Genomic DNA, 24,032 nt, shown 5'->3' with positions numbered 1-24,032 from the left:
CCCGCTGCAGACTTCCATACCGTAGTGCAGGCCCTTGTGCTCTTGCACATCGATGGAGGAAATGCTCTCTTGACAGGGCTCCCAGCTGCTCACATGGCTCCCCTAAAAACAGTCCGCCCCGCTATAGCACGTCTTCTTCCGCGAGCACAGAAATGTGACCGAATTACCCTCATCCTATGCAAACTACGTTGGCTTCCACTCCAAGCCAGGATACTGTTTAAGACTGCATATATCATCTACAGAGCAGTCACGAGTAGCACACTTGCGTACCTGCTGGCTAAGCTCCACATATATGGAGAAACACATTCCTTGCACAGCAAAACGACCAACCAGCTTGAATCACAACTCACCCACAAAGAGAGGACCCGCAAACAATCCTTCTCTTGTAATGAACAGACCCTCTGGTACTCGATCCCGTTGCCTGCTCGGAATGCCCCCAACATTCTTCAATTTCCCAAATCTCTCAAAACATGGCTCTTTCAACAACACCTGACCAAGAACTAATTCCAATGGACGCACATACCAACGCACAGACCTCACAATACTGCGCTACTTTTAAAAAATGCCAGTCCAAATGCCGGCTACCCAAACTCTGTACAGATCTCTGCTGCTCTTGGTGCTAGATCAGCGCTTTAAACAATAAAATAAAGAATAAATTAAATAAATCCTGTGAGGACCTCAGTCAGTTTTAAAGCAGATACAAGACAAATATTTCCTGATCGTATGAATTGTAAGGTACTTAACAGGAACATTGCTGGTCTGGACTCTAAACTGAACATTGGAATTTCTGGATTATCATGTTATTTGCCTACAAAAGATATGATTTAAATGTGGCATTAATTTAGATAGTTATTCATCCATTTGTGGTATGCACATACTGAATAGAAGAGAGAGAATTTCGGGTGGGCTCTACTTTAAAAATGACTACAGCATTGCCCCGCACAACTAGATTGGAAGTAACGCTCCAGCTTCGTTTTTCAAAATGGCCACCAAACCCATTTGTATCTGGCTACAGGTGTGGGTTTTTTCACAAGTAGAGATGCTGACAGCTTCGGAGCACATCTCAGCGGGATGGCAGGAGAATGCGCTTGGAGTGAACGGAAACACGAGAGCTGTAATGTTGCAATGTGGAACAAGTCAGTGATAGGTTTCATGCCAACAAATGACCAGTTTTAGACACATTGGGCCTCATTATGAGTTTGGAGGTAGCCATGCCGTTTTTAGCGGCATGGCTATCCCCAAACTCGGGTCTGGGTCCTGCCAAAGGGGATTTACCAGGCCATTCCGACCTTGGAGGGTCCGGTAATTCCCTTTCATGGGACCCGGACCCAGTATGTCCCAATTCCCATTGAGCTCCCATAGGGCTCAATGGGAATGGGGAGGATGCTAACAACGGGCCTGTTAATGATGGGCCCGTTGTTAGCATCCTGTACTGGTAGCGGGTTTGGCCAGGCGTCCAGAGTGGGACCCGCTGCACACCTCGTAATGTGGCAGACCGGAATGAACAGTGCCGGTCCCTCGTAATGAGGCCTATTGTGTGTCTAGTTGACTAATATTAGCGGCATCTACATCTACTTTCTAATGCGAGACAAGTCAGGGTCAGATTTCATGCCACCCAATGATGAGTAGTAGACACATTGTGTGGGTAGTTGACTGATATTCATTTTTGTATTTGTATTTATTTTTTTATATAGCGCTTTACGCCAAAGCGCTGCACAATTGAACAACTTGGTACAAAAAACATAAACAAAATAACGGTAGAAGCAAATTACTGTATGAATCAATCAATCAACAAACCAATAAGAAGAGCAATTAAACTGGAGGGAATAGGGAGAGAAGAGCAGTGGGAATGTGAGGAAGAGTAGAGGAGGGGAGGAGAAGGAGGAGAGAGGGGAAAGGGTGAGAGTGGGGTAGTAGGGAGTGGAGGGAGGGAATCAAGGGAAGGAGAAAGAAAGGAGGGGGAGCAAGAAAGGGAGGGAGTTTCAAGGCGGGGGTGGAGAAGGAGAGATTTAAGGGAGGTACGAAATGGGGAGACAGTAGGAATAGAACTAATTGAGAGAGGTCGGGAGTTCCAGTGCAGGGGAGCTAGGAGCTGGAAGGAGCGGAAACAGGAGGGGGCACAAGGGGTGGAGGTACAGTCAGAAGGAAGTGATCAGCTGAGCGAAGGGAGCGGGAGGGAGTGTAGAAAGAGAGGAGGGAGGAGAGGTAGGGGGGGGAGCAAGTCCATGGAGAGATTTGAAGACAAGGCAGAGAAAGTGAAATTTAAGTTGAGAGTGAAATGGAAGCCAGCCAAGGGAGGAGAGGGAAGCTGAGATAGAGTCGCGGCAGGTAAGGAGACAGAGGGTACGGATAGGAGAGTGGTAGATAGACTTGAGGGGATCGAGATGAGAAGTAGGTAGGCCAAAGAGTAAGGAGGAGCAGTAGAAGAGGCGAGAGAAGATAAGAGAGGAGATTAGAAGTTTAGTAGCATAAAAGGTGAGAGAGGGACGGATTTTGCGAATATTGAAGAGGTGGTAGCGACAGGCATGAGAAGTGAGAGAGATATGGTGGGAGAAAGAGAGAGAGGAGTCAAAGTGAATGCCTTAGTTACGAGCGTGGAGAGAGATAGGGAGATTAGTGGGAGGGAAGTGAATGAAAGGGGGAAGGGAGGGAGAGGGAAGAGAATTGGAGGGGAAAAAGACGACTTCAGTCTTGTCAGTGTTGAGGGAGAGAAAGCGGTAAAGACATCCAGTTCTTAATGGCAGTAAGGCAGGAAGAGAGTTTCAGGTGGAGGTCGGATGAGAAGGAAGAGAAAGAAAGGAAGAGTTGAGTGTCGTCGGCATAGACATGGTGGGAAATGCCAAACGAGGAGATAACAGGGGCAAGGAGGGAGGTGTAGAGTGAGAAAAGGAAAGGACAAAGCACTGAACCCTGAGGTACGCCGTAATCAAGAGGTTGGAATGGCATGTATTATAATGTATAATATTCATGGCATGTACATTTACTTTGCATTCTTCATTTCGCCGCGTTGAAATGCAGATATGCGCTACTAAGGACTTACGCCCTTGGTGTGTTACAAAATGTGTCTGACATGGGGCATGCTGCAGTTATGGTCTGTTTAATCTGCTTTCGCAGTGGCTGTGTCACACGTAGAAAATGGGTGATTCGTGTCTGACGAGTAGCAGACACATTTAGTGTCTAGTTGACTAATACTTCATGTACATTTATTTTGCAGTTTAAGTTTTGCTGCATTTGACATGCAAATTTGTGCCACTAAGGACTTTCGACGTTGATATACTGTAAAACTTGTTTTACTTGGGGCCAATGCAATGTTTTAGGTATGGTCTATTCAATCTGCTTCCACGGTGGTTGGGTTGCATGCAGAAAATGGGTGATGCGTGGTTGATCTTCTGTGCAACTGATTGATCTCTTTCTTGTGGCAGGGTGTCGATCGGTTGGCGCAAGCTGTTGCTAAGGTGAAATGATGAAATGGACACACGTCTCAATTTGAATTCAAAACAAGGTTAACATTTTGGAATTTGGTCTTTTTGTTCTCTTTGAGAGTATGTACAATATAATACACTGTGTGACCTTTATTGAAAACATATTTATTTTGATTTCCTTTTTCTTTTCCTTTTGTGGGTTTTAGATGACTAGATATTCTCCCTTGTGGTTCCAGAAAGTCTCTGTCCTGAAGAAGGCTCGATCGTGTAGAAAGAAGGGACCCCAAGGCCGAAACTCGAGTTGACATGAAAACTGTTACGTTGTTGTAATTTGGCGTCTAATCTTCAATATACGGCCATAGTAAATGTAATTAAATACAGCTGGCCTCTTGAAGCTAACAAATCAACACACTGGGTTTTACTGTGACAGTCATTGGGATGAATCATTAGTCTTTTGTTATATGTCTCATTTGTTTTAAGAAACCAGTTTTGACATGAGTGAGAGTGGTATGATTGTTCGTTGGAATGACTGGGTTGAATATATGAACAAATTTACATGTAGGAAGTTTTGCATTTGCACTTTAATATCACGTGATTATGAGTTTTGTGAATTATGCATTGTTGGAATATGAACTGAATGTGTATAGAGGATGTGCTTTCAAATTTATGATTAATAAATTCAGTATGTTTCATAAATGGGTTTCATTTAAAAAATCTTACGAAATTGTTTTCATCTTAAAACGGTGTAGGGCCCCCTGTGTTGGTTGATTATAGTTGCCACTGGTTCTTCACTTTAAATTATATTATGGTTAGACCTCATTTTGTGATATAGGTCTTTACTTGTGGACCTCACAGGATTTGTTTTCTTCATGTGTTTGTCTGGCAAGTTCCTCTGGCTACTTAATAGTCGAACTGCATTTTCTAATAATCATAGGCTCCTTATAGGTAACTGCTATGTTAGACCAGTACCTAGCATGATAGAACCATTTCTAAAATCTTAAGACATGGTCATGTGTAAATTAAGTGGGAAGTACTTCAGAAATCAAATGTCAATTGTAATATGCGATGATTTTAATGTTAAGATAGGCAGTGAAAATAAATTTGAGATACTAGATCAGGAAGAAGACCTATTCTAGGGGATACACCTAGTGATGCTCAAGGATGGCAGATATGACGCCAAAGGGCATAAACTCTCCACTTACATGCAAGGAAGAAAAATTGAGCTGATTAATGGGAGAACATCATCTGCTTCAGTGGGAGGTCTTACTTTTTTGGCTAGTCAAGGATCATCCATTATATACTTTTTTATTTCCTTAGAGGAATGGTCGTGGGTTGCCAATGTGAATATAACACCGAAATGGGAAAGTGATCATGCGACATTGCTACTAAACCTAGTGATTTCTGGTAATCACCTAGGGTCTAGGGAGAGTGGGGTACCAGAAGACGAGCGAGAAATACACTGCAACAGAGAACAAAATGGGACATAATTAGGAGTAGGAAACAGTTTAAAACTCAGATAGCTACAAAGAAGGATTTGTATTTGTATTTTTATTTTGTTTATTCATATAGCGTGCCGGGCCCATATCTTAGAAGGCAAAGTTACGATTACATACAAGAAAAAAATAAGGTGGCTCTACCAACTTACAGACAAACATTTGGGTAAAGCTACTGTATGACAGGAATATGTACAATATAAAATACAAAGCATGTACAGGCAAGATGGATATACATATGTTGTCTATGTCCAGAAGATATGAGCAGAGAGTAGTGCAGATGTAATATGCACAAAAGCTATACATTAAATGTTAAAGGTATTTGTACTGTGCACCGTCACCAATGGAGTTGGTCCCCAGGCACTCTAGCGGATCTGCAAACGAGAAGGTGGGATGGGTTAGTAGGTGAAGTGGAGTAGGATAGTGAGAGGAGTGGTGTTCTGTTGGCAGCTTCAACTCAGTATACACCGGGTGCTGAGCTTTGGTGCGAGTATCGGATCGATGTCAGTCCTCGTGTGCTGTTGGTGTGGCCTATGTGTTGTTGCGGTGTTGTGAAGTGCGTGCGGGTTGTTGTGAGAGAGATGGTTTTGTGAGATTTTTGAGTGAGATAAGTCTGCAGAAATGCTAGGTGTTTTTGTTAGGTGGTTATATGAAGTTTAACATGATAACATTCAGAGCTCTGTCCGAGTGTGGCGCTCGGTAAGCCTCCCAATCTCGTCAGGGTGGGTGAAAGGGTTATACCTGGCAGGGTTTTGGGTTTTTGTGACACGCACCTTGTGCTATTCTAACGCACTCTGTAAGTGTTCTAATTCTGATGGAGTAAGTGTTGTGGGTTGGGGTTTAGGTTGGTGCGACACGCCCGCCGTTCTCTTCTAGCGAGGTCTGTAAGTGTTCTAATTCTGATGGATTAATTAATGTAGGTTGGATGTCTATTCTCCTCCTTGGGTGTTGGAGCAGGTGTTGTGGTCTCCTCTTACAAACTTTCTATCTAAATGTGTCTGCTGGGAGTTTGGATATGGTACGGCCGGGAGGCAGTGGATGAGTCATTTAAGGGCTTTCGTCTAGGTCTGAGTATGTGATCAGTCTATAGTGTGCTCCTTTTGTGGCTATTACTCATAATGTCTTATGGTCTGTCGTGGGGTCCGTTCTTTGGGTTCTGTGTGTGTCCATTTTGGGAGTGATCGAGGTTGGTATCTTGTTTTGAGGAGTTTCCTGAATGCTAGGTGGTTTGTTGTGTTCCGTATATTCTTAGGTAGGTCATTCCAGGTTTTCGGTGCCTGGTGAGAGAAAGAGGATGCAAGAGATTAGTGGCAGATTGACCGTATCCGTAGTATAGCATACAATATCTTATGTGTTTTGTGCTAAGAGCCACCCTTTGGTTTTGCTCTTAAAGGATTGGAAGGAAGGTTCAGCTCTGATAGCATTAGGAAGGGTATTCCAGAGCTTAGAGGCCTGGACAAGGGAGCTAGCGTTGCCTGCTTTTTGAAGTTTAAATCTAGGCAGGGATAGGCTATGGGCTTGTGCCACTCTCATAGGTCGAGAGGAAGTGTGGGGTGTGAGACGGAAGTAAATAGGAGCCTGGTTGGACAGGCACTTCTGAGTAATGGCAAGTGTTTTCAGAGAGATTCTATGCTTAACAGAAAGCCAATGTAGATCACGTCTGTGGTTAGAGATGTGGTGTTTTCTAGGTATGTTTAGTGCTGCTCTAATAGCATTATTCTGAATGACTTGGAGTTTGTTAAGGTTAGATTGGCTAGTCCCGAGGTAAAGGACGCTACAATAGTCTATCTTGGACATGACGAGTGTTCTAGCCAAGATAGTGCAATTAGGAGTAGTCAAGAATGGTGTACAGGCTGTAATAAGTTTGCATGTATAGGCCGACGCTGAGATTACAGCATTGGTTTGTATACACAATGATAGCGTTGAATCAAGGTAAATACCTAAGGTTTTGGTATACTTAGAGACCTTAATGACATTGCCATCAATGATAAACGACTGGAAGGAACAGTCAAGTTTATTCAGACGTTGGTGTGAACCCAGAATGAGGAGTTCTGTCTTGTCGTCATTGAGACAAAGCTCATGTTGCACCATCCATGCCTGAATAACCATGTATACGTCATTCAGGGATTTTGTGTCCACTGCAAAATCACCAGTGATGGGGATGAGTATCTGGGTGCCGACTGCATAGTTAGTGTACGAGACACCCAGATAGTCAAGAACATCGAACAAAGGTTTGGTGAACACGGTATAAAGTGTTGGTGACACACAGGGACCTTGTGGTACACCACAGTGGATGAGCGCAGGCTCATCAGATGCTAGCGGAGAAAACACCCGCATGGATCTGTTGCTTAAGAAAGATCTGATCCAGGCGGTGGCAGAGTCAGAAAAGTGGCTGGCTGATATGAGGTGCTGGCAGAGGATTTGGTGATCATCCAAATCGAAGGCAGCTGAAAGATCAAGTAATAATAGCAAAGCTAATTTCCTGTTGTCTTTCAGCACCTCGATCTGTGTTTTGAGGTCGATGAGGGCAGTTTCTGTCCCATGCCTAGGCCGGGAGCCGGATTGCCATAGGCCAAGAAGGTTGTAAGGGGCCCGGTCCAATATTTTGAGCATGAATGGGACCGTGGTAATGGGCCTGTAGTTGGTAGGTAGGCTGGGATCAAGGGACGTTTTTTTAAACAGAGGGATGACCCATGTTTTGAAGGATGAGTTTATAAAGGCAGTTATGAATGGGGCTAGATCATGGGAGGCCTCCTTGATAATTGGGGCAGGGCACAAGCCGCCTTGACAGTTGGATGGTTTAATTTTGTTAATGATGCATTCATCTTCAGCAATAGTTAGTGGAGAGAAGCTGAAAGGTTTAATGTTGGGAGTGGCCTGGGTGATTGCACTCGTGGGGGTGTTCAGTTGCTTGACTGTCTGTAGGCAGTTTTGCTTGGTTTAATTTTAGTTTGGAGGGTGGGAATTTTGTCCAGGAGGGCTTTCTGTATGTTCGAACACCATTTGCTGTCTTTAGTGCAGGAATCGGGGGGAGTAGCAGGTGATTCAAGTTACTTCAGAATCTTAAACAATTCTTTGGTATTAGACTCCGCTTGTGTGATATGTTTGTTGAACATATCTTATTTGGCCTGGAAGATAGCCTTTTTATAGTTGATGGAAGCTATGATGAGACCATCTTTATGGGCGTCCGAAGGATGACTTGTCCAACGGGCTTCCGTGTTGCGTTTTTCTTTACGTAACAATCTCAACTGTGGTGTGAACCATGAATTAAGATGTGCATGAGGTTTAGATTTGCTTGGGGCGATTGAGTTCAGGGCTGTGCGCATGGCATGGTTCTAAGTATCTGCTAGAATCGAGGGGTCAGAGCAGGAGACAGACACTTTGCTGAGTGTTGGAAGGATAAGTGGGAGGAGTTTGTCTCTTGATAATTCCCTTTTGTTTCTGTTAGGCAGAGTGAGGATGAATTGTTTAAGGAAGGCTGTGATGACCTTGTAAGGGCGACTGCTTTGCCTAATTCACAAACTTTCTGGAATGTAATTTTGCTGCTATCTCGACTGAGGAAGTAACTAGAATGATCTTATTCTTAAATAGCAATAAGTCCCTTGGCAATGATGTTATCCCCTCGTAATTTTATTGTATGAATTTCACGATTTGGGCATAAGTCTTATCTAACGTATTTGATGTAAAAGCCACAAAAAATAATTTTCCATCTTCATGGAAAAAGACGGTCATAGGTACCCATTTATAAAAAGTGTGACAGGCCAATTTCACTTCTAGATCATTCTTTTACAGTTTTTAGTAAACTACTTTTCAATAGGATTATCGTTTGGGCAGAAGAAAATAATATCTGTAATCCATTTCAATTAGGTTGTATGGATTTGGAAACTGTCTTTGACGCAGTGGACAGAAATAGGTCCTAGTACGAACCTGACAAATTGGAACGCCCTTGGGTGATTTTAAACATTTTGATAAACATGTACAAAGATAATCAATCATGTGGCTGTACCCTACAATATTGGGAGCTTAAAAACAGATTTTGTTTGCCATTCGCTGTGGAGTCAGACAGTGTTGGCCATTTGCAACAGCCCTTTTGAACCTTTATGTGAATATTATTTACAAGATTTTATGTAAAACGGAGGCTGATGTGCCTCGAGTCGGCACACATTATTCCCCCTTTTAACATATGCAGAGGACTGCACATTATTGGTAATGTGGTTTGCCAGAGGACTGGGGGGTTAGCAACAATAATATCACAGATCAGCAGCAGCAACATGGGCTCATCAACCTCCCCCATTCAAAAACTGCAAACTCAGCCATGGGGCAAAGTTTACTGTCTTTCTCCAATAGACAGGGACCATACAGGCAAACACAAATCTCCAGCAATCACAGCTCCTGAGCCTGCCACCTGATTTTGTACCCAGATGATATTGCAAACATCAGGTCCTCCGCAAAAACATATGAGATATCCCCATTGGTCAGCTCGGCTCTACTACCTATAGAGCCACCATACATTAAGGTCTTTATTGGTCTTGCCATGTCAGGTGGCTTCGCCTGAGACTTTCCCAAAAGATTGTCTATTACATTGATGCAGAGTCGCAAGAGGACCATTGGCCTGTGCAACATTTTATACCACCCCATAATTGGAGCTTCTAGATTGGCTAGAGCGGGTCCTCCCAGGCTTGGGACCCTGTTCTGTTCACAGAGCTTGGTGTACCTTTTCAAGCTAAAGGGAAGAGCTGTGTGTTTCCCATTGTTGGTACTGGTCTGATCATCTAGCCTGAGAGAGTACCTTCAGTTGCAGTTCTGGTGGGCAACACATGTATCATTTCACTCTGCTTTGCTGGGAACAGCTTCTCTTCCCACAACAGGTTAAAAGGCATTTGTCTTCTCTGCTAGGTCACGTGTGAGGGGACTACAAAACAAAGCTCTTCTGTCTGTAATTATGAGCATTTTTTTTGCAGGTGGCTTGCTGCCTCGGAAACCAGACATTTTCCACCCACCCTTGTCCTTGACTGCGAACATCAGGTCTGTGCTTCGTGCTGCAGGACCCATGTCTCCCCTTCTAAGGATTGAGGCCTGTGTTTCCAGTCTCATTCACTTCAGTCTCCCTACAGATTCTCTATATGTTTCCATAGCTCCTTATGGTTAGTTGCCCTAGAGCCTATAGATTCCTCATGTGTTCCCATGGCTCCTTTATGATTAGTTGCAATAAAGCATTTGCAAGCTTGGTCCACATATACTTTGCTGTCTTGCGCTTCTGCTCCGGCTAAAGAAAGGAACAATTCTTACCAGTATGTACATGTATCGGTCACCTACCTACAGGAGTCATAAGCATGTTCTTCATGTCTATAAGTAATAGAAATTAGTGTATGTCTGTGCTACATCATGCATGAGTGCAGATTTGCTTCATGACTAACTCTGCTATGTCATGGTGTCACTACTGATGCCATAAAGGTTTGATTTTGCCGTCAATCAACCTGGTCCATTGATGAGACCCCTGCGGCCTCCTCGAACCCATCAACCGGATACGGTTACACAATGAGTTACACCTTTCATTCTTCATCTGCGGCTTGACATGCACATAGGGGACATGAGGGCCATTCCATGGACCCTCTCTTCAGTAAGGATACCAAAGGCACTATGGACACTTTTGGACACCTACACAGAATATATGAATAAGCGGGGTTTGATGATTAATGCGATCAAATCTCCAATAGTGAGCTTCTCGAATGAGAGGGTTTGTAAGCAACCAAACATTTTTAAAACAAGTGGGTCAATACTCCTGTATGTTGAGAATTTTGATTATTTGGGAATTCATTGTATACATAACTTGTCTAATACCAGTAATGTTATCAGTATTTCAGAATGCATCCAGCTATAAGGGGAATATTTGCCTTTAATGCTGGAGGCACAACATTTGCAATTTTTGCAACAAAATGTATGAAGAAAAGGAGTGTGCCATAGGGCAGTATAGTGCAGCTGTTTGGGTTTTCTGTAGTCACCAGATTCTCCAAAGAACTCAAAATAGCTACTGTAAGCAGTTGCTTGGATTACCTCTGTTGGCACCAAACTATGCCACACATATGGAACTCGGTCTTGGGATCCTGAAAGATTCCATTAGCTTAGCTTTATTTCAAAATATAGTGGGAAATGATCATGCTGGGCTAATCAAACTTTATTAAAAACATATGGTCAAGTGACAAAGCATATGCCATTCCCTGGTTAATGTATGCTATGTTATGTTATGTTAATTAGACTTATAACGCGCCAAAGCCCACGAGCATCCAGGCGCCGAAAGACAGAAGTAATACGGGAGACCCTGTGATTATCCTAGCAAAACAGAATTGTCTTTAGCTGTTTGCGGAAGGCGAGATGGCCATCAATCCTTCGTAGCTGTGGTGGGAGGGCATTCCAGGCTTGAGCACCCTGAACATGGAAAGCCCGCCCCAAACCACGAGATCTTTTTATCCGTGGCAATGCCAACAGGAAGCCTTCAGTGGATCTTAAGCATCTCTTAGGCTGATAGATGTTAATCTTCTCCTTCAAGTATAGAGGAGCATTTCCAAAGATATTTATGGCATGTAGTGAGCAGTTTGAATTGGATGCGAGCTGCCACCAGGAGCCAGTGGAGTTTATTTCTGGCAGCACTTGTGGGTTCAACGCTTTTCATCTGAAAGATGATTCGCACAGCTGCATTTTGTATCTTCTGCAACTGCAAGTTTTATACGATTTTCCACCAATATTAGCGTGGCTACTTGTCTAAGTACCTTTAAATGGTAGTTGGTGTTGGTAGTGATAGCTGTGACATGTGCCTCACTATCAAGACTGTCCTCCATATAAGTGCCTAAGGTCTTGACTTTCTGCACTATTTTAATTTGAATACCTTCTATGGTAAAATAGTCATATTTTTGTCTTAATTTAGATTGAGCATGATGAGAGCCAAAGAGCATCAACTCTGTTTTAGCAGCATTTAAGCAGAGCCAGTTTGCTGACATCCATTGTTTTATGACATGGTAGGCTACAGCTAGAGTTTGTTGATCAACATCATGGTTCCCGGTTATATTCAATACCAACTGAAAACATCTGCGTAATTACAGAAAAAGATCCCCAGAGATTCCAGCTCAACACATAGGGGGAGAATGTAAATGTTGAACAGCAAGGGAGAGAGACATGCCCCTTGGGGAACTCCACATGTTATAGTGTGTGGCTCGGAGGCACAGTCACCCCAATGGACACGTGACTTGCGGCCCTCAAGAAAGGATCTAACCCAAGTGATGGCATTATTGGAGAGTCCGCCAACCAACGGCATCCTTGTAAGCAAGATTTTATGGTCCAGCAAGTCAAAGGCTGCTGGTAGATCTAACCGCATTAGCAGCCCTGACTTGCTGTGTTCTAGTTTACCAAGCATATGTGTTTGTACTGTCTCGGTTCCATGAAAACTCTGGAAGCCTGATTGCTTCATGTGCAATTTACCAGTATCAAGTACATAAGCATGCAGCTGTGTAGTGGCTGCCTTATCTATGAGCTTGAGGAAAAATAAAGTATTTGTGATGGGTCTTAAATTAGCCGCATCCAACGGGTCCAAACCCATTTTTTTTAGCAAAGGGGTAATTGCCACATTTTAATGGCGTTAGGAATGGAGCCGGTACGAAAGGAAGAACTAAAAAACCATCAAAGAAACGGCGCACACAAATCTCGATGCTTCAATATATATTTAGAGGGGAACATTTCCCCAGGACAATTGGTGGGGTGCATGTTTTTTAGTAACTCCAGCATTTCAATTAAGTTGGGTTCAATAAAATTAAAATTACCTGGGAGGTTGGTGGAAATACCTTTTTTAGATGATTTAGGTTTGAGCATGGGGTCTGACAATGGAGGTGTTAATGTTTCCTGTTCAATTTTATTTTGAGCCTTCAGGAGTTTATCAACAAAAGCCTTCTGAACTCTATTGCAGTCATCACTGGTTGGTTTAATGGAGGGATTGCAGACCATAGGTTTCTCCCATGTTCTGAAAAGGCAGGAAAGTTCCTTTGTCTTATCTCCCGCCTGATTTATTTGGTCATCATAGAAAGATTTCTTAGTCTCTATTATCATCTTCTTGTACTGCTTCGCAATGAGTTTCCATGCTAGTAGATTCTCATTTGATTTATTTTTATGCCACGTATGTTCCGCCTGTCTTTTGCTGATTTTAAAGGAATGGTTCGGTCAGAAATATTGTTGTCCCTATGGTTCGGCCATGTGCTTTTAATCTTAATTCGATCGATCGTACAAACATTTCATATGCACCTTACCCGAGTTTTCGTCTCATGAACACAAGCAAAATCAGGCAGCAGGGCGTGGCCATCTTGTGATAATCTTATCACTTGTCACATCGCCCTGGGTGACCTGCGTTTGTAGCACTAAATCATATCCCCGCCCCTGAGCCTGACATCGCCAAATCATGTATATTCTCCGCCTCTCTCCGTGACGTTGCTGGGCAGCGTGGCCAAACGCACCCAGTCGTCACCTACGCATCTAGACGTGGAACCCGGAAAACAACACACATCATCTCACATCGAGGCACGTCACAATTAGGAATATGAAACTGTACTTTAAGTGGAAACAAGACTGTACAATTGGTAAAGTACATTTATTTCACATTAAATGTTTTAATAACAATCAGTGTGTGACCGAATCAATTAAAATAGAACTTTTTTTCTTTGCTGGTACTGCGTACGGACAGATTGGACCTTGTCTGTCATTTAATAAATCTGCAAATGTTTATCGTGAGTCATGCGCTGTTCCTTTTGGGTACACAGGATGTTCGTTTTGGGTAATAAATCTGCAAATGTTTATCGTGAGTCACACGCTGTTCCTTTTGGGTACACAGGGTGTTCGTTTTGGGTAATAAATCCGCAAATGCTTACCGTGAGTCACGTGCTGTTCCTTTTGGGTACACAGGGTGTTCGTTTTGGGTAATCGAAGCACTTCGGTCACACGGTGAGTTGCAAGGCTGGTGCTTCAACTTGGCACTAGACCACCATAAAGGTTGTTATGTTGCTTCTAATTGCCGGTACCGCGTACGGACAGATTGCACCTTGTCTGTCGTCCCAAAATATGGTCAAGTAGATCCATCGATTGACGTGTAGCTGCAGCTGGCAGTTGAAGAAGCTATAGGTCAGGGTCTGGAATAGATGACAATCGCAGAACGTCACGATGTAACTGTTTGCAAAAGATAAAAATCAAAAAGTGTCTCAGTAGCCGATCTTTATTACAATTATTCATTTCCTTTATTAGCGCAGAGGTGACACAATGTGAACCGAGAAAAATAAAACATGGAATATCAAAGTACTTTGCTATTTGCTTCCGCAGATAGTGCAAATAAGAATGTTGAGCTCTAAATGTAATGCGTAAACTGGGGCAATAATTTGAGGTGCAAAAACAATGTAATGATTTATTAGCGTTGAGCCAGGGAGAAACGAGTGGTGGTCTACATGTGTCTCAATGCTGGCCTGCCCCTGTTGCCTGGTAGATAGAAGTACTAGCACTTCATTGCAATATGGCAAACAGAACGAACAAGTACAATGTCACCCATCAGTAACGGTCAGCTATTCTTATTTCGATTAGATCTGGTATGAAATGGACTAAAGAGAAACTTACATTATATTCGCAATTTCCATTCTCTAGGCGTAATGCAGACCGTGATGCAGAATCCTCCGTTCGTGTCAACGTTTTCACATAAACTGAACTTACATGTAACTAGGTGCAGTTGCGGAATGGGCAACCTAATCATATCATACGTTCGTACACCCCTCTCCAATTAAATCCCTTTCGGAATGGTCCCTGCCTCTCAAGGTCAAAAAACAATAGAACCTTATACTGTGCGAGGGACGCATGGAGCCTCACAGCTCCCAAGCCGAAATTCAAAGATGGTGACTTTCACTCAAAACGAACGTACATTCTTACTTTGCAACATCTTGTGTCAACGCATCCATGATAAAAATGAATTTTGAAACACGGGCTCAGGAAATAGGGGGCCACCCGTTGTTCGTGGCGCTGCTCAGATGTAGGTGAAATACGGATACCACTGCTTATTTCATGGCCTCCTACCGCATGGCATATTTTCAGAGTCTGTACTTTTTGCGTGCCTAGAATGTTTTGTGGCCTATGTCTAATCCCTTTTGTAGTTCCAGCAACTATTCAGCTTTTTGCGGAACTCTATTGCAAGTCAACTGCCAAAACCCAAATATCCTTACACACTGTTACCCATTGTTCATTAACACGAAAAATGAAGGTCCCACAGTATCTCAACTAAACTGTGAAATGTGAAAGCAATCGTAATAATTGTAATATATTTTCAAGATAAAGGACTGAGAGGATAGATTTCAAAAGACAAAATGCATACTTTATTTATACAGATTATAGAAACATTTTCTTAGAAAAATAAAAACAGACGGTAATCATTTCAACCGGGATTTGAATGATTTAACAAGCTCTGCTTTGGGTGGAGATGGTACGCTGGCAATGTTTTGTGGCAATGTATGTGTGCTCTGAACAGATTTGTGCGCGATTCCATGAGTATGCATCTCGACGACATTAACAATGAGATCTTTCACAAAATCGAATTCCATTTGATCATATACTGGCTTGACCACACATTTTTTGCTTCTTTTTGTAAAGGCCATCTTGAAGCAAAGCATCCACAAGATTCCTGCAGTCCTAGATTGTTCCCGGCCCACATTCTCGTTATGCGCTAATACCGCTAGTAAAGTCCTACATTTCATCCCCTGGATGCCAAAATGCAATCTCTTTGGCCTGTACTTTAGGCACATATTGTGGAACACATCCAAATCTCCTGTGTGGCAGAATTCTGTGAGTCCCTTCAGATCTCTTGATAGAGTTTTATCAAACACAATCTTCTCAAGAGCTTTGTGTGTAGGTGAAGATGGTATAAACCACTTCTTCTTCCGTGCCTGCTCTGGGGACAAAGGGCCATGTTCACATTGGTGGAAATGTTGGTTTTCTGTCCAGTGGTGAACGTTGGAACAGTGGTGCATCAGTGAGTGCCATTTTTCAAGTACAATTTCCACAGACCCATCACATGTTTTGGAGCTCCACCAAAGATGGTTGCTGAAAGACTGGGACCATTGAAAAATACTTTCAAAACCTTTTTTTCCCTGCAGCCGAGATTTTTATATTAATTGATTTGGCAACATGCCATACATCAAATTGATGTTTAATATTTGGATACTGCTCTCTCATTGTCTTGGCTATTGAAACGTGTCAGTCCGTGGCCATGAGGTCGATTTGCATTCCCCTCGATTGTAGATCTTCCAGTGATTTTATAAAACCAAGATTCTCCATGGCCACCAAGGATTTACATTGGGACACCTGCACGACCACCGAACTCACAACTTTCTTACTTTCCATGTCCTGAAGATGGTAGGTGCAGTACTTAGCAGAAAATGCGGGGCTGTCACACGGTCCATCGCCGGCTAGCCTGAACTGTTTGTCAGGGAATGTACTTTGAATAGCCCATTGTTCAATTTTCCAAGCTTCACTAATGGCAGGGAATAGATAATCACGTTGGTATTTGTAGTATTGCATTTTAGAAATGTAATGTAGTCCCACAAACTGAAAGAAACTCGATAACTTTGTGAAAGAGCCACAGAAAAGTAAAGCTGCTGCACAAAGTAAATTGACAGCTGGCAGTTTCCCCAGCATCGGTTGAGCGGACCATGAAAATGCTCTATGTGACTTTTCACAGGTGGCATGTATTTTCAGGTTACTGCCTTGTGTTAGACGAGTCACGCTCAACAATGGCTTTCCACATACTTCCCCTCCCACTGAATGCACACAGTTCAGCATCTTTATAATCTCCATCAAGCTGCTGTCGAATACTATGTATTTGGCCTCTTTTATTATACTGTCATCTGGCAACACTGTTGTTTCGGACTGAACCATTGTGGACATATCAACCAAACCGGACATACTATAGTCAATATCTTTGTCTGTTTCGTCGGTCAATTGTGTTGATGCTTCAGTTTCTGTCATTTCAACATCTGTTACTTGACGATGGATAGGAGAAAACATCAATATGCACTGTTTTATGGGGGTATTTTTTTGGCGGGTGTCGATTGTGTCAAGTGGTCATCGAGTAATGTAAAACTATCTTCCATAAATTCAATTGCGTCTTCCTCTGGCGGAGCGGGCGCATTGTAACAATGGTCCAAGAACACTTTGCTTGAATCGCCGGTATTATTAAATTCATTTTCTGGCCACTGGACATAGGCATATCGAGTGTGAACACGACACGCCTCAATGAATAGTTCCTCCATGGTGAAAACAGTTTGGCAAGCAGCATCTGTCATTTGTATCGCTGTCTGTGTCTGCATAGTCCGTATTCGATTGGGCAACTACAGGACAGATAGGAAAAGGGATGTCCAGTCTAAATCCAACATACAGTGTTGTACAATTGACATAAAAAAGCATATAATGAAGACCTTAGCACAAAACTTTCGCCAACAATAGAAAGTGTTTATAACTAACCTTCTTTTTATTTCTTTTCTTTGAAACCTTCTTTACTCTAACATCAGCATACTGCCGGACCGACTCTGATATACGTTCCTCCGGTTCAATATACGGATCTTGTATATATCCCTACAAAAAATAGTATCCATTTAAAATTATTCATTGGCTTTACACATCTAATTAGACCGACTTTCTTTTATTCGATGGTACTGTCAATGCGCATACCTCTGGCTCCTGAGCAACTATATAGTCTGTTTCCGGAACAACCACAATGGATAATGTAATTGTATCAGACGTTGCAGCATCTCCCTGAAACACAGTACTTGCATTAGTAAGGTCGAAAAGATTGGAAACGGGACAAAGACGACAAAGGTGCATATCAACAGTAAAGTGGTAAAGAAACATTGTGCAATGCAATGATACGTTGCGAAAATATGAACAGATTATCTCGTCCAATTGCGCTATGATGATCAATACCCCTGACACCAGATCTACTACGAGGGGTGTTCGGATTATAGTGGACACTGCAGCATCTCCCTGAAACACAGTACTTGCATTAGTAAGGTCGAAAAGATTGGAAACGGGACAAAGACGACAAAGGTACATATCAACAGTAAAGTGACAAAGTAACATTGTGCAATGCAATGATAGGTTGCAAAAATATAATCCGATTATCTCATCCTATTGAGCCATGATGAGCAATACCCCTGACACCGGATCTACTACGAGGGGAGTTCGGATTGTAGTGGACGCTTCAGCATCTCCCTGAAACCCAGTACTTTCATTAGTGACGTTGAAAAGATTGGAAACGGGACACACAATTTGGAAACATGACAAAGGTAGTTATCAACAGTAAAGTGGTAAAGAAACATTGTGCAATGCAATGATACGTTGCAAAAATATGATCAGATTATCTCGTCCTATTGAGCTATGAAGACCCATACCTCTGACACCGGATCTACTATGAGGGGTGTTCGGATTGTAGTGGACACTTCAGCATCTCCCTGAAACACAGTACTTTCATTAGTGACGTTGAAAAGATTGGAAACGGGACACACAATTTGGAAAGACGACAAAGGTACTTATCAACAGTAAAGTGGTAAAGAAACATTGTGCAATGCAATGATACGTTGCAAAAATATGATCATATTATCTAAAATTCTGTACATAAAACCAGTCTGGAACAGAATAGCTAGGTAAGATTACCTGATATGCGCTCGAAGTGGTGGATGGCTCCAGGTAACACGTGGATGTTGAAGCTTGTTCCTTCATATTCGGTGGACAGTAATGGAGTGGTAAAGGGAAATTATTATTCGTTTTAGAAATTCAAACATTACAAAATGGCATGTAAGGAGACTGAATACTAGAAAATGACACTTATTGAAACGCATAATATAGCATAGTTATTCGTCCCCATAAATCATTTTTCAATGTGGGTTCTACAAAATAGGGACTGATGTTTAGCAAAAAAGTAATTATTTCAGCAGCTAATCAATCACATAAATATGGAAAGTACTATAAGTGGTATTTACACCGAAAATACAGGTGTAAAGTTAAATCCTGAAGCGTGACTTACCAGTGGCGGCATTTTCATGAGTAAAGTCGGAATAGCGCTTGGGAGCAATTTCCGAGTTGTACTCGGTTGATTCCTCTTTGTGAACATGGATGTTTCGTACATATCCGGTGAGAAGTGCAGGCTGCAGATGCGGTATCGATGACCCCTCTTGTCTTCCAAGACTTGGTTGACTCTACTTTCAAGCTCTTCCAGTGGATATCCGCAACGTCTGACCCATTCTCTTATTCGATCAACAGTCTTAGGGAATACATGCATTGTAATGCCTTCGGATTTGTCATGGGTCTTCGAAGGACAACAGAAAATATAACATGCAGGCATTGTTGTAAATTCTGCAAAATAAAGGTCAACATTAGTAGAAAACTATTTTGCATAAGCATGTGAGAAAGAATGAATTGGACCATACATTGTTCGATGCATGCTTTCTTTTGGGCACCACAGCAAAACCAGTGCAGCGTGTGCGGCTGTTTAATAAGATAAATTTCACAAACAATTCATTGATGTGTTGAAAATCAGAACATGTTACTCATCCCTTGAATGTTCTATCATGCACGAAAATGAAACATGCTTATACTATAGGCATGGTCCGCGAAGGATGCAATACGATTCAAATTGACAATGATAAAAATGGATATACTGATAACATAACAAAAGAAACTCAAGTCAATAGCAATGATACAAATTAACATAGCACTACGGAGTTAGATACTTCGGAATAGATATAAATTTACAAATGAAGTAGATATGATTAGGATACATGCCCTTACCTTGACCAACAAACAGTTGGATTCAGCAAGCAGAGTTATTAGTCGCAGGAGAACAGGGAGATGTTCACAGGTAGCTCACTGACGAGTTCACTCAAAGCTGTCACAGAGTAGCACGTTCATGAGTTGACGTGCAGTGCTCAAGGATGTTCTTATGGTAAATATCCAGTGGTTTATAAAGAATAACAAAAAGGGGTGTGTTTGTGAATGAATGACGTGTATATGTCGTGGCATTATGTACATTGCAGGGGCGCGGAATGCTTCTGGGGAGGCCTGCCTGGAGACACGGGGTCTGAGGAGGCTATGTGAGCAATGGACCCTGGGCGTGGGATACCTTTTGAAGTGTACATGCTGTTTGACACCTTGGCCGTTTGCACCCCTGACAGCCCCCCATGGCAGCGTACATCCACTGGTGCGAACTACCTTTGATAGCGGAGGAGGGATGAATGGGCCACGGGCGTGCAGACAAGGCACATGAAGACTGCTGAATGGTGACACACTTATGTGGATTTCAGGGGCGCGGCCTGCTTCGGGGAGGCCTGCCTGGAGACACTGGGTCTGGGGAGGCCATGTGAACAATGGCCCCTGCGCGTAAGATACCTTTTGAAGTGTACATGTTGTTTTGCACCTTGCCCGTTTGCGCCCCTGACAGCACCCCATGGCAGCACACATCCACTGCTGCAAACTGCTTTTGATAGTGGGGGGTGGGATGGATGGGCCGGGAGGCGTGCAGACAAGGCACCGGAACACTGCTCAATGGAGACACACTTGATTCACTTAAAAACTGAAACAACCATTGATAAAAAATATGTTGTGTTTTATTTGGTTTCTTATTTTGATGGCAAAAAAATACTACACATTGTAAAGGTATGGTTGCAGCTCGGCGAGGGAAAATCCCCTGTACTGACCACTGTCACTGGGGAAAGTTTGTCTAATGGCGCCAACGACACAGGCGGGTATTACTCGTCGAACGCGGTGTCCAAGCCTCCCATGAAGCCACCATGTGTACGAACGATAGGCCACCAGCCAGTATCACCTATGAAAGAGAAAGATACAATCAGTTTTTAAATGACCAAGGTAAGTGTATTAAACCTTAGTTGTCAATGACAATTCTTGTATGCAGTGGCATTTTTGCCAGGACAAATGCTAACTAGACACTGCACAATATTGAATGACTTTTATGTGACTATTACTAGAGAATTGCAAGACTAAACGGATATGACAATGATATCTTGAAGTTATGAGAATATAGGGGACAACCAAGAAATAGTAGTGGCCTAACTAACATCACGAGGGCGAACTGTTGCGCGAAGTTCGTGCATAAGCACCATCAAAATCCTCAACACGGACTGTGTGAGACAGACTGCCGTGAAGTCTGGCAGCTCGGTAACGCATTGCGGCTGTGGATCGCCTTGCGATATGTAGGACAAGCATCCAGAGTTTTCTAGGCAGCAGCAGTTCTCCACCTCGGTTGGCATTAGCGTGCACCGATTGCAGGTACACCAGGTGGAAACAACGTCCATGCGACTAGGCCCAGGCTCTTCATCTGTTGAAACATCCGGCCAACTGTTGTCCAAATCCCCATCGTCTACAGAGCGTGCTCTTTCCAGTAATTCCTCCACGGAATACTCGGGCTCGTACAGGTAGGGCATTATTGTTGCCATTCTGTGGTAAAGAAACGAAAATAAATTATAGCGATGGTACTGGTATCTGTTCACACGGGCTACAAGCAACGAAGGTAGCTAACCAGAGCACAGAAACGAGTCACAGAATACTCAAAGAAATACAGCGAGAGGAAGGGAAAAGAAAATCTGCTGTTATGTGTTGTGAAACGCTCTGTTTATACTTGTCGAGGAAAGAGGCTTCCTGCCATTTCCATGGCGACACGTCAGTAGCTGAGGCGCAGAGAATGTTGACACGAGATGTGCTTTGGCGTTGTGAAATGGGCAGTACGCGTCTATTGATGTCAAGGGCGGGGGATATGATTTAGTGCCACAAACGCAGGTCACCCAGGGCGATGCGGAAAGTGATTAGATTATCACAAAATGGCCGCGCCCTGCTACCTGATTTTGCTTGTGTTCAAGAGACGAGAACTCGGCCAAGGTGCATAGGAAATGTTTGAACGGTCAATCGAATTATGGCTAAAACCACATGGCCGAACCATAGGGACAATAATATTTTCTGACCGGACGATTCCTTTAACGTACATCCTTTGTAATTGTAACTAGTCATCATCTGAAACCAAATGTTTCATTCAGTTGGCTGTAAGGAATTTTTCTCGAGAATGGTTTAGGGTAAAAATACTCGTAAAAAACATCGAAACGACAGTTCTCGATGAAAGAATGCTATAACCTCAATTTATAAGAAGTGTTAATATTTAAAGTTCAGTTCAGTTTAGTTTATTGTACTTATATGTTGCGCTTATGCCAAAGCGCTATACATAGTAAAATAGTACTATCCACAGGTTATAGTAAATGACAATAGTTTTACCAATTTTATAATGATAATCAAGAAGATGTAGAAGAAAGAACAACATGCTCTTGAAGTAGGGAGGGAAGCATAGCAAAGAAGGGAGCAGAATGTATAGATATGTGCAAAGGGTTCCAATGTTTAGGACCTAGTAAAGCATAACAGTTGAAATGAGATGGCACACAAGGAGGCAGAGTGATAGCCAAAAGAAATGAAGATGCAGAATGAAGAGTAATTGAGCGAGAATATAAAGAGATTAATGAGGAAAAATAAAGAGGAACCAAACCATGAACACATTTGAAGACTATACAGAGAAAATGCAACAATGAAATGAAAGCCATCAAAGAGAGGCCATGGAAGGGGATATAGAACATTGTGATGATAGCTAAAATAAAAGACTAAATAAATAACTAAAGCCAAAATGAATAACCAGAGCATTTACTAGAAGAGCAACAAGAAGAGCAGAGGAATAGTCAAGTTGCGAGAGAATAAGATTAGTAATTAGAAGTTTAGCGGCCTGAGACATAAGGAAAGGTTTAACTTTAGGAATATTAAGCAGAAAGCACAGAGATATATGTGCTGAACATGCTGAATGTGAAATGTGAAGGAAAAGGAAAAGGTAGCCTCAAAGGTGACCCCTATATTACAGGTATACATAAAAACGTTGCAGATTGACCGTTGAAGATGAGAAGGAGAAGAAAAAAAACAAGGAGGGGGAAGGACAGGAAAAGGGAGAGAATTTTGGTTGTTGGAATTGGGTAAAATGAAGCAAGTGTGCAAGCAACCATGCCTGCTTGCAGAAAGACAAACTGAAAGAGCAGAGTGAAGTAAGACAAAGCAGGAAAAGATCAAAACGATTTGAGTAAAAAAAGACCAAAGTTTTGAGTAAGACACCTATTCCAGGAATCTAGGTCTAGATCGAAATGATAGCAAATAAACAGTGTGAAAATGACAAGTCATGGAAACCTCGGTTTCTTTAGTATTCGAATATTTGTATAAACAGAAGTAAGGATACCAGAGGAAAGAGAAAGATTACAAAGAGTATTTCAATACGGAATCCAAGGGGTCTAAAAAGCTGGAATTGCGCAGATGGAAGATGATCAGAGGGTGCTGTGCTAGGATTGGCACCTTTTAAAAATATGACCATATCTGCGTGAGACAGTAAAGAAAAGGAAGATCCCGAAGGAGAGAAGGATGCATCAGTAGAAACTGATTAAGAAGTAAAAGGAAAAAAAGTATTTCAATAATGCAATAAACCTTGACGGATGGGGTCATTACTGGGCCAGGTAATGCCCTGGGCCGAGTCACATGACCTAGCTAAGCTGTGGGTGGCTTGCGCCAACAGCCATTCTCTCCTACCGCTTACAAATGACTGCTATAAAGCAGGGACGCGTGATATGTGAACTGCGTCACTTTGATGTTCACATTCTCCACTGTAGTGTGTTCGTAATTTGGGTCCATTGAGTATGTTAACATTCATGAAGATCATTATTTCCAAGCAGGGGAGTTGCTAGGTCTGGAAAAGACCCGGGGCTAAGCTGCTGTCGGAACTGTTGGGACTGGGGGCTAGCTAGTCTTTTGGCTGTAGCTCCTGAGATTCTATCCGGGGCTACAACCAAAAGATCAGGGGCTATAGCCCCCTTAGCCCCCCCTAGCAACGCCCCTGTTTCCAAGCAATGGCAATTTCAATTTAAAAACAACAATTACAAAACCTGTTTACAAATCTCAATTCCTAATTCGTCCTTAAGTGATAATGTGGATGTGCTGTTAATTGGCAACTAGGCTGAAGCCTGCAGGCCTG

The sequence above is a fragment of the Ambystoma mexicanum genome, chromosome 7q, assembly GCF_040938575.1.
Source record: "Ambystoma mexicanum isolate Mex_15411 chromosome 7q, UKY_AmexF1_1, whole genome shotgun sequence".
NCBI lineage: Eukaryota > Metazoa > Chordata > Amphibia > Caudata > Ambystomatidae > Ambystoma > Ambystoma mexicanum.
Note: the sequence above shows the minus strand (reverse complement) of the source record.